The following is a 10,528-nucleotide window of genomic DNA, read 5'->3' on the forward strand; positions in this document are numbered from 1 at the left end:
GGGTCGAGAACATCATCGAAAAGCACTCTGATGTTCTCCCTACCACTGATCCTACTGATGCTACTCCTTTTCCCCACTGATAAGTGCTTGTGCGATATGAATTAGAAGCGTTCATTCCTTATGTTGAGCATTACTTTTCTCAGGTTTTTACACTAATATGTGTGTTTTTATATTACTTTCGTGCAGGTAGGGTTGTGAGGCCAAGTATGAAGGAAAGAAGCCAATGTGGATTACAATGCACCGATTTTGGAGGAAATCTTGCTAAGGTTCAAACGCGAAGACATAGGTCGATGTGAGATGCTAGAGTGTGTGCCAACCTCCTTGTATTCGAGTTGGCACATCCAATTGGAGGGGCACAAAGGCAGTCACACTCGAGCATTTTGACTTATGCACATAGAACAAGAGTTTCACCAACGTGCCGATCATTGAAGATGCAAGTGATAAACGACGTGAACGTGTGCCCATTTACGTTACTTTGATGAAAGTATAGATTCGGGAAGCAATTCAGGTCGATACTGCAGCAGAGCAATGCAGCAACACGGCAGAAAGTACTGTAGCAGCACTATTCACAGCCGGCCGAGAAAACAGGAGTTCAGAGGATACACACGGGCGTGTGGAAATTATCCACACCCGTGTGGAAATTCCCCACGGCTGCGTGAAGCATCCACGCCGGTGTAGTCGCCCGATTCCAGTCCTATTTAAAGCCGAATCAGCCCCGATTTTAGTATTCTTTTCTCCATTTTTTTCCCAACTTGAGAGAGGGCTTCGGCTAGGGTTTTAAGGGGTATTGGCCAAGGTTTTGGAGAGGTTCTACGGCTCCGACATCGTCATTCCTTAAGAAGAAGGTTGGTAGGGGAGCTTCCATCGAGGCGTATCCTATACCGGACGAGGGAATCCTTGGACGACGAGTAGAGGACTTTCCACAAGACCATCGACACAACTATCGAGAGGGTTTCTTTATGGATTCATTGCTTTTATATTCTATTTCTTTGATTGTAGTTAGCTCCATGGAGAGCTAAACCCCTAGTGGGTACTCGGATATTGTGAACCCTAGGATGTATTTGTTTCTTTGAACCTCTTTATTATGCTTTCAATAAATTGATGTTTATTGTGAGTTCCAACCTTGAATGCTTGATTGTATGAACATTTCCCCTAGAGTGACACTAGGGTTGAGAGTTCTTGTTGGTAACCTTGTGAGTGAGTGACACACCACGAACGTTAGACAAAGCTAGGTTGGAGAGGGTTGAGAGGGTGAGTCGAGAGGTACAGGAGCGTCCCCTTTCCCCTCCGGCGTGATAGATTCTACCTCCGTTCCTCGAGTTCTTTGCGGCTATAATAGAGTGAATGGTCTAAGGGATGAATTTCCGCTGGGGCTTAGTTGCGCGTGCAACGGAGTGAAGTGTTGAGGTGATCTTAGTATCTAGGGCTCAATTGTGGTTAAGGACCTTCCACCTGAACCTAAGGGTTAGGTCTATATTAAGGAAGAGATTTATCACTTGGAATCCCTGGAGCTCATTGCAACAATATACGATTGCGAGGTGTTGAGATTGTTCGATTTCTCCTCCGGGACATGTATAGAGTTAGGCATATTTGACCTTAGATTTGGGACTATGTAATTAAGGATGTCCACGACTCACCATTGCATTGATCAGGAAGCATAATAGAGGGTCCTTGCACTTGAAACAATTATCCTAGGTGGAGCACTATCCGGGTACCCCATCTTTATCGATTGCCTTACCCCCTTCTTTACTTTTGCTCTCTTACTTGTTGCTTTTACTGTTGAGAATTAAATCATTGTCACACTCATTATCATTGATATTTTACATAGCTAAGAATCAAATTAAGTATTTTTATTCCCTACTCCCTGTGGATTCGATACCCGCTCACCCGGGATTATTACTTCGACAAACCCGTGCACTTGCGGGATATACGCAAGGGGACCTTGTCAAGTTTTTGGCGCCGTTGCCGGGGAGCTAGGCGTTTAATGATACTTTGCACTTTGTGTTCTTAGCTATTTCACCATATATTCTGTTTCATATCTTCTTATTCTATCATCGTTCTAATTTCGTTTTCTTTCTTTTGGTGCAGCTCCAGGTTATGACCCGAGGGAATCCCTCAATATTGATTGAAGGAGATCCTGAGCTTGAACGCACACTTAGAAGAAAAGGGAAAGAACCTGTACAAGAACAGTCTAATTCAGCTGACTTGGAAGTTGAAGAATCTGAAAACATGGCAGGACAGAATGAGCAACAGCGAACACTATCTGATTATGTCAGACCTTCAGTATTGGGGACACAGTCGAGTATTGTGCTTCCCCCGATTACAACTCAGAATTTCGAGCTGAAGCCGGCATTCATCCATATGTTGCAGCGGTCCGCATAATTCAACGGTTTGGCTGATAACGATCCAAATAGTCATATAGAGAGCTTTCTCGAGGTGTGCGACATGCTAAAGATAAATGGGGTTACGGATGATGCCATCAAATTGAGATCCTTCCCATTTTCCCTAAAAGGGGAGAGCGAAGGAGTGGCTATACTCATTACCTAGAGCATCGATTACTACTTGGGAGGAGATGGTAGAAGTTTTTCTAGCCCGTTACTTCCCTCCCGGAAAATCATCAAAGCTTAGGAATGAGATCTCATCCTTTGTTCAAGGAGCTCCTGAGAAAGTGCCCGCAACACGGATTCCCGGAGTGGATGATTGTTTAAACTTTTTACAATAGTTTAAACCCAAGTACAAGGCAACTCTTGGATGCGGCAGCACGAGGTACCTTAGGTAGCAAGACCCCCGATGAGGCCCGTCAGTTGATTAAAAAACTGGGGTTAAATAGCTACCAATGGAATGCTAGGGAGAAGAAAAAGGTGGATGGTCTCCATGAAATTGATGCGGTAACTTCATTGGCGGCCCAGGTAGAGAATCTGAGTAAGAAGTTAGATCACTTAACTTCAAATAGAGTGGCGGCCGTGACTAATTGCGCCGGTTGTGGTGGAGGACATGCTCCCTCCGATTGCCCAATCTCTATTGGAGATGTTTCTTCAGTGGAAAATGTTGATTTTGTAGGTAACGGCATGAGATCTCAAGGAAATCCATATAGCAATACCTATAATTTAGGTTGGAAGAATCATCCCAACTTTTCATGGAGTAATCAAGCACCATAAAAGGCCATGGGACCACCGGGTTTCCAACAACAACAAGCCCCCCAAGTGGAAAACAGAGTCTCAGGTTTGGAAACCCGAATGACAGACCTAGAGAAGCACTTGACTAGATTCATACAATCTGCAAATACAAGGTTTGAATCAGTTGAGTCTACACTTCGCAACCACACCGCCTCTTTGCATAACCTTGAAAATCAAGTGGGGCAAATTGCGAAGTCTCTCTCTGAAAGGCCACATGGAAGTTTACCAAGCAACACAGAAACCAACCCTAGAGAGCATGTGAACGCGATCACTTTGAGAAGTGGTCGTGAGGTTGAAGGTAGGCATCCAAGTGAGAAGCCAAAAGAACATGCACCCGAGGTTATAGAGGTTGAAGAGGGGACAAGCAAAGAGAAAGAGGTGGCAACCCCACCTTTCAAGCCAAGAATCCCTTATCCCTCTAGATTGAAAAATGACCAAGGGGATGAACAGTATAAGAAGTTCCTGGGTTTGTTCAAGCAACACCACATCAATATTCCTTTTGTTGAGGCATTAGCTCAAATGCCTAAGTATGCGAAGTTCCTGAAAGACTTGTTGACCAACAAAAGGAAGTTGGAGGAGAGTGCTTCAGTGGTTTTAGATGCTTCATGCTCGGCAGTGTTGCAAAAGAACATGCCGAGTAAGAAGAAAGACCCGGGAAGCTTCATCATTCCATGTAACATTGGCAACATAGGTGAAGAAATGGCAATGGCGGATTCAAGGGCAAGTATCAACGTTATGCCATACACTTTCTTCCAAAATCTAGGCTTGGGAGAGCCTAGGCCTACTCGGATGACCTTACAGTTGGCGGACTGAATGGTGCGACATCCGAGAGGCATCATCGAAGACGTGCTTGTTAAGGTGGACAAGTACATTTTTCCAGTTGACTTTGTAGTTCTAGACGTCGATGAGGATGCAGATGTACCCTTGATACTTGGGAGACCGTTTTTGCGGACTTCCAAAGCATTGATTGACATAAACGGCGGAGAACTCACACTGAGAGTTGGAGATGACAAGCTTACATACCGCCTTGCTGAAGCCATGTGGCATTCTCTTGATTTTGATGACACTTTATACTTTCTAGACACTACTGATGAGCTTGTTGATGAATACATACAGGAAATGTTCAATCCAGATCCGTATGAAGGTTTGTTCGACCAAGAGGAGGGACATGAAGATGTAATGATGCTTAGGTCGACGGATGAAGTACCATCTACCACGGGGATCTTGAAGACGGTGCTCCGGAGAATGAAGAGGGCTAGAAGACGCCACCGGAAACGCTCCAAGGCTGTTGGAGACGTACATGAGCCAAAAAAGTTGGATAAACCATTGCTAGGTGGTCCGAAGCCCGATAATACACCCTCTACTCTTAAGAGACTTTGCACATCATGCTTCCAAGCTATGGGTAAGAGGGCGACTTTCATTCATGAACCCCCGTTAGGTAAGACAAGATACGTCAAGCTAAGTGACGTTAAACAAGCGCTTCTTGGGAGGCAACCCAAGTGTTTACTGTTTTCTTATCTTTTAGTTTAGTTCGTTTGCATGAATAAATTGTTAAGTGTTGGTGTCTTAATCTATTAGATGCTTGTGCTGAGATTTCCTTGTGAACTTTGAAATTTAATCGTGTGTTTTCATGTAGAATTGGTGAAGTTTGGTCGTTTGAGCTCTATTTCATATTTTTCACTGGTAAAATTTGCATAATAAGGCAGGCTCTGAGTGTGTAAACATGTTCAGAAATTTTTGTAGAGATTGCAGAATTTTCTAAGGCATCCAGAGAGAACACACGGGTGTGTGGAATTTCCACACGCCCGTGGAGTTGCACTGTGAGCTCATCCAGAGAAGGCAAAGGGGCGTGAGGCTGTTCCTGTGAACGACCATGCGACTGTCACACGGCCGTGGGTAATTTTTGCACGGGCGCGTGGATTCCTGCAGAGTTGGGCAGTTTTTCCCGAGAGCACACAGGGGCGTGGACTCGCCCTTGTGGGCAACCTTGTGAACCATGCATGGGCGTGGGTAATTTCCACACGCCCGTGTGAAACTCTGCAGAGGAGTTCTCTCCATCCCGAGAAAACACAGGGGCATGCAGTTGCCCCTGTGAATTGGGCATGTGAATGTCCATGCCCGTGTGGAATTTCGACACGGGCGTGTATAATACTAGTTATTTTTCTCGGATGTACAGAGAAGCCACAGGGGCGTGCGTCGTCCCCTGTGGGTTGGATGCACTTGCGTGGGTATTTTCCACACGCCCGTACGAGAGCAGTCAGAGTCGAAGAAGTGTTTTCCCGAGAGTGCACAGGGGCGTGCATGCGCCCCTGTGGCTCTTTTGTAATGAAGCGCACGAGCGTGGATAATTACCACACGCCCGTGTGGATGCACGGAACGCCAAGGGTCGTGAATCCTTTTTAAAGAGGAATCATTTCTCACTCTCTTCACGACCTCTATTCGGTTGAAAACACTCTCCCATCATCCTCCGACCTCCTAGCACCAATTTAGTGGATTTTTCGCGAGTTTTTCCGGCCGGTTCTCCATTTTGTTATCCCATCTCGTCGGTAAGCCCTATTTATCAATTTCTTTGCCAATTAAAGGTTCCCATCTATTAATTTGGTTAATAATGCTTCGTTTCTTCAATTAGAGCGATGATTCATGTTTAGAACGAAGATAGAAGCATTTTCACGTTGTATTTTTTAGATTTGGGTAGCGCGGCCGTGCGGTTTTCACGCCCCGTGGTTTCACACGGGCGTGCGGAAATTCTACACGACCGTGTGGATTTCTGCAGTAATAGTCTCTCAACTTGTTTGATCAATTTAGTTTCAAATTTTGCAGATTATGACACCTCGATCGAAGAAGCAAGCGGATAAGAGGCCACGTGAGTCATCTACTGAGCCTGAGGGTATGAGATATGCAATTCCAGAGCATCAGGTTCGCTACGAGCGCTTGTCGAAACTTCGATTCGGGCAGACTCAATTCCTGGACACAACTATACTGCAAGATCTACAGCAGGGAGATGAGCTCGTTGATGAGGTAGAGGATCTTGTTTCAGTAGGTGGTTGGCGATAGTTATTGACGATCAGATAGCTAGCCATCCGAGAGTTTGCATTGGAGGTACTATCATTATTCGAGTTTGATAGATCATACTTGAGCTTTGACAGTTTGGATACCATTCAGTTCAGAGTATTTGGACACCACCAAACCTTGAGGATCACTCGGTTTTCAGTACTACTTGGCTTGTATGAGGAGGCTTTCACAGATACAGAGGAGTACGCGTAGTTACCGACTGATTATCCTGGAACCTTGACCCCGCAGAGAGCTTACAGAGCGTTATGTGGTCAGGGTCAGTACGAGCCGGGGTTGTCCAACGCCACGTGCCTTTCCCGACCTGCATACAGATATTTACATGCCATCATGAGTAGGTCAGTGAATGGCCATGGTGACAGCACTGGTGTTCTGAGCTGTAAGGAGCTACTGTACTTGTACTCGATGATGCAGCGCGTACCGATTCACTTAGGGCACATCATGGCAGAGTACATCAGGAATCAGGGGCATTATGCTAGACTGGGAACGATCTTCTCGGGCCCCTACATTACGAGATTAGTGTTGGGCATGGGTCTCTTGGATTCGATTCACGGGTCAGAGAAGACGAGTATACCTGCTCCCCTGAGTCTAGAGACGATGAGGCTGATGGGCATGATCTGGAGGGTTCGGACCGGGGTTTTTGCGTTAGTGCGACCAGCTCCAGAGATAGCTGAGGATGAGGGTGATGATGCCGGGGTATCTCAACCCGCTCCCGAGTCTTAGCCAGCCCCGATGGAGACAGAGATAGCAGAGGAGCCACCCCCCGTGCGTATATTTTCACCATCTCAAGCTTATGATCGCTTTGAGAGGCTCGAGAGCACTTTGGGGGTGATAGGGGCTGTGGTAGCTGAGGCTCGAGCCGAGATTACAGAGATTAGGGATACGTAGGCCACTTAGTACATAGAGTTCATGGCACGTTTCGACGTATTACAGCAGATCTTAGAGCGCGACATCGCCTCATCATTTGTCTTACGGTCGAGGACTCCTCAGGCCCCATCAGTTCCTCTGGCACCCTCATCCCCTACCCCGACACCGGTGGACCCACCATGTGCTTCACCAGCAGCAGCAGGAGCACCGGAGCCCGAGCGCGACACCGACATTTGACTCTTCCTTTCTTTCACTTTCTTTGCATTTTATTTTAGACTTGTTTGCTCCGAAAGAATTCTCCTTCTGAGTTTATGTTCATTTTGCATCATCGAGTTGTATTCATTGCTTTATCTTTCATACACTCGATTTATCTTGTTTTTGTTGAGCTTCACTGAACCCCCTCGTGTATGCGTGCAGATGGTCTTGTCTTCTTGGGAATTGAGACTTAGTCATGGGCACGGCCAAGGTGCTGAGGCACTTGGCCGTGTGAGCCTCTCAACCCGTCGGAACACTACTCCCATGGAATTAGCTTCATCAAACGCAACACTAGGAGTCAGGGGAGTATTGTTTTGATTGCTTCTCCCACATTTGCTTTTGAATGATATAAATTTTTTGAGTGAGCATGCATGTGTACATTGAGGACAATGTACAACTTAAGTGTGGGGGGAGTTTCATAGTGCACACATCTTTTCTATTGTTCTTGATTGTTATATGCTCACATAGCCAATGGCGGTTCACTTTAGTTGCAAGGATTGTATTCTTGAGTTTAGGAGATTTTTTTAACATTGAATATTTTTCATGCTCTAGTTTTTGCTTGAATTTCAAGGAATTTTTGCCCGATTTACACTTAGTGCACTACTCACTTTTTAAACTCTATTGGAAACTCAAGTTTAATGTTAAAAGGACTAGTTATAGTTGTTTCTTGTGTTAAAAAAAAATAAAAAATAAAAAATAAAAAATAAATAAACAATAAAAATAAAAAATAAAAAAATAGTTTTATTGTTTATTTGTTCTTGTTGGGTGGAAAGAGCTACCGCCTATGAAGTATGAAGCTACTCTCATAAGTCGGATACTAGCTATGCCCTAATGAGAGAAAGAGCTATCTCATAGGATGAGTGAAAGCTACCACTCCGGTAGAAAGAGCTACCACCTCAAAAGTGTGAAAGCCACCTTAGCGGCCTCTTTGGAAAGAGCTACCTTAGAGGATGTGTGAAGCTACTACCATCTTTGAAATTGTTGTCACTTGTGTAGATAAATAAGTCCCTTATACTTAGAGCTTTGAGGAGTATACCTTGGGTTGACTTGAGTGAGTCCACACACTTTCACGATTTCGGGTTTGTTGTCCTTTTTTATTCAAGTTTTTAAATAGAGTTTCGATTTTCCATATTTAGTGTTGAAATTTCCCTCACTTGTAGAATGCTCTCTTTGTATACTTTGGTGAACCTAAGGCATAGCACTTCCAATATTTTCTTCATTGATGCACATAACGTTTTAATTTTTGCTTGAGGACAAGCAAAAGCTTAAGTGTGGGGGAGTTTGATAAGTGCTTGTGCGATATGAATGCGAAGCGTTCATTCCTTATGTTGAGCATTACTTTTCTCAGATTTTTACACTAATATGTGTGTTTTTATGTTACTTTCGTGCAGGTAGGGTTGTGAGGCCAAGTATGAAGGAAAGAAGCCAATGTGGATTATAATGCACCGATTTTTGAGGAAATCTTGCTAAGGTTCAAACGCGAAGACATAGGTCGATGTGAGATGCTAGAGTGTGTGCCAACCTCCTCGTATTCGAGTTGGCACATCCATTTGGAGGGGCACAAAGGCAGTCACACTCGAGCATTCCGACTTATGCACATAGAACAAGAGTTTCACCAACGTGCCTATCATTGAAGATGCAAGTGATACACGACGTGAACGTGTGCCCGTTTACGTTACTTTGATGAAAGTATGGATTCAAGAAGCAATTCAGGTCGATACTGCAGCAGAGCACTGTTCACAGCCGGCCGAGAAAACAGGAGTTCAGAGGATCCACACGGGCGTGTGGAAATTATCCACAACAGTGTGGAAATTCCCCACGGGCGCGTGAAGCATCCACGCCCGTGTAGTCGCTCGATTCCAGCCCTATTTTAAGCCGAATCAGCCCCGATTTTAGTATTCTTTTCTCCATCTTTTTCCCAACTTGAGAGAGGGCTTAGGCTAGGGTTTCGGGGGGCATTAGCCAAGGTTTTGGAGAGGTTCTATGGCTCCAACATCGTCATTCCTTAGGAAGAAAGTTGGTAGGGGAGCTTCCATCGAGGCGTATCCTATACCGGACGAGGGAATCCTTGGACGACGAGTAGAGGACTTTCCACAAGACCATCGACATGACTATCGAGAGGGTTTCTTTATGGATTCATTACTTTTACATTCTATTTCTTTGATTGTACTTAGCTCCATGGAGAGCTAAACCCTTAGTGGGAACTCGGATATTGTGAACCCTAGGATGTATTTGTTTCTTTGAACCTCTTTATTATGCTTTCAATAAATTGATGTTTATTGTGAGTTCCAACCTTGAATGCTTGATTGTATGAACATTTCCCCTAGAGTGACACTATGGTTGAGAGTTCTTGTTGGTAACCTTGTGAGTGAGTGACACACCACGAGCGTTAGACAAAGCTAGGTTGGAGAGGGTTGAGAGGGTGAGTCGAGAGGTACAGGAGCATCCCCTTTCCCCTCCAGCGTGATAGATTCTACCTCCGTTCCTCGAGTTCTTTGCGGCTATAATAGAGTGAATGGTCTAAGGGATGAACTTCCGCTGGGGCTTAGTTGCGCGTGCAACGGAGTGAAGCGTTGAGGTGATCTTAGTATCTAGGGCTCAATTGTGGTTAGGGACCTTCCACCTGAACCTAAGGGTTAGGTCTATATTAAGGAAGAGATTTATCACTTGGAATCCCTGGAGCTCATTTCAACTCTATGCGAGTGCGAGGTATTGAGATTGTTCGATTTCTCCTCCGGGACATGTATAGAGTTAGGCATACTTGACCTCAGATTTGGGACTATGTAATTAAGGATGTCCACGACTCACCATTGCATTGATTAGGAAGCATAATAGACTGTTCTTGCACTTGAAACAATTATCCTAGGTGGAGTATTATCCGGGTACCCCATCTTTATCGATTGCCTTACCCCCTTCTTTACGTTTGCTCTCTTACTTGTTGCTTTTTACTGTTGAGAATTGAATCATTGTCACACTCATTATCATTGATCTTTTTACATAGCTAAGAATCGAATTAAGTATTTTTTTATTCCCTACTCCCTGTGGATTCGATACCCGCTCACCCGGGATTATTACTTCGACAAACCCGTGCACTTGCGGGATATACGCAAGGGGACCTTGTCACCCACCTGCCACTACCACTTCACGATAGCGATCACCTT

The sequence above is a fragment of the Dioscorea cayenensis genome, chromosome 11 (assembly GCF_009730915.1).
Source record: "Dioscorea cayenensis subsp. rotundata cultivar TDr96_F1 chromosome 11, TDr96_F1_v2_PseudoChromosome.rev07_lg8_w22 25.fasta, whole genome shotgun sequence".
Classification (NCBI taxonomy): Eukaryota; Viridiplantae; Streptophyta; class Magnoliopsida; order Dioscoreales; family Dioscoreaceae; genus Dioscorea; species Dioscorea cayenensis.